The following is a 1,841-nucleotide window of genomic DNA, read 5'->3' on the forward strand; positions in this document are numbered from 1 at the left end:
TTGAACTGTTAGAAGGAGCCTCGCCTGGTTACCTGCAGGACAAGACATCACAAAACGAGTGCTCAGGTGCAAGATAAAATCAAACCAAATTCCCAGGTGCTACACTAGGTTGGGTCAGGATGCCTTGTATGTCAGAAAGGGGAGAGCCTACCCATCTGAGTTACATGACAGGAAGCCAAATTTATCCAGATTTTGTTATCTGGAGTTAACCTTCTGTCAGTAGTATTACCCACATATAAAATTGACCTCTTTTTTTCTGTTTTTATAAGATTCTGCTTAAGAAAAATCTGAGCTATAAAATTTCATTTTCCAGCAGCATCAATTTTCTGCAAGATAAGACATAAATCAAATAAATATTTCTTTGTCCCCCTCCCTTTCATCCTTCTCTCCCATCTGGACGTAAAACATGTATTTAGAATATAAACATAAGAGATGGGTAGGCAGGGCTGTGAAAGAATCAACATGCCTTTGGCTAGAGAGTTACTACGTTCATCCTTGGAAAAGAAGGGAAAAAGGATAAAAAGAAATGACTTGTTCAATGTCCAAATTCTTATTTTATGGATGTAAAATGTCCATGTTGCTACAGGATTTCCATGGTCTACAGCCATTCTCAGATAGTGGTCCTCTGTGCAGCTTGTTCAACAGAGTTGTACCAACCTACGGGAGGGAAGGCCAGGCTCACAGAGGGTGTTCATATAGAAGAAAGCAACACTAATGACCCCACACAATTCCTGAATTTGAGTGATATCACAGAAATCAGTTCCGTATCAGTTCCTTATCAGTTTCCATAATTCCTACCTTAATCTATCAAGATAAGGTAATTACGTTTATTTTGTAAGGGATACAGCAGTGACCTCCTGTTTTGGTATCAACTTTTCAATAAAGTGTTGATTATGGGCAAAAGCCCAAGAACATTGATTTCAGAGTCCAGAGAACATGCTTCTTTTCTTCTTGGTAAAGTGAGCTAGTCCTACTGCTGCTTCCACCCATTTTCTTGATTTAAGACCAAAGGTTCCAGACAAAAGAGATTACAAGCCACAGTGGGTGGCTGGAGTGTAGTTTGACCTTTTTACATGGATAACTTTTCAATCAAACCACAGCCTATCACTTTATTTTCGCAATTTCCTGAGGTTCTAGAAAATTCCACAGTCTGCTAGTCCTGGCAGGAAGGAGCAGAAGGTATTTTTTTAAGCTTCCATCTTGTCATTTTTTCAGCTAATGTGCTTGGGCGCATCTTTATTCCTCATTCACCAGGCACGTGCGGCTGCTGACAGAGTGCCGGGGTCCCAGATTCCATCAGAGTCTGTGCAATGGGAAAGTCACATGAAAAAGAAGGGAGAGGTTCAGTTAAGTCTGTTTGGGTTGGCATATGTGCTTCTTATGAAGTATTGCCAGGGAGGGAAAGCTTTTAGAGAGTGACTTTGCCACTTCGCACAAAAAGCAAAATAAAGCAATTTCACTTCCATTTCCTAGGAGCATGGCAAATCCCAAGCCCCTTAGTTCCTGTCATTTATTCCTCCCTACAACTCTGTGAGGCAGATACTATTATTTTAGATAAAAAACTGGGTTAGACACAGAGTAAGAACTGGTATGAAATTCCATAGGTTGTAAGTAGTTAATCCAGGGTTTCAAACCCAAGTCTAGTCTGATTTCCAAGGTCCCATTCGCACAAGCTCACACACACTGATTTGTTTATAGTAATAAGATGTTCAAGGGAGCGAACAATGGTGCATTTTACAATGGGAAAATATGCAGAAAAATGATAAAAATATGGAAAGATATCCAGTATATATTTTTGTCTATTTATATATTAAAAATGACCAACATTCACCTACTATGTG

The 1,841-nt window shown here is 39.5% G+C and overlaps 1 pseudogene; it reads left to right on the forward strand.

The window, feature by feature from the left end:
• Window positions 1-462: 462 nt before the first annotated feature.
• LOC112445831 (small ribosomal subunit protein eS27-like) lies at window positions 463-715 on the forward strand (annotated as a pseudogene).
• Window positions 716-1,841: the final 1,126 nt, after the last annotated feature.

Source organism: Bos taurus, unplaced genomic scaffold, assembly GCF_002263795.3.
Source record: "Bos taurus isolate L1 Dominette 01449 registration number 42190680 breed Hereford unplaced genomic scaffold, ARS-UCD2.0 Super-Scaffold_1723_ScbfJmS_2085, whole genome shotgun sequence".
In the NCBI taxonomy this organism is placed as follows: Eukaryota; Metazoa; Chordata; class Mammalia; order Artiodactyla; family Bovidae; genus Bos; species Bos taurus.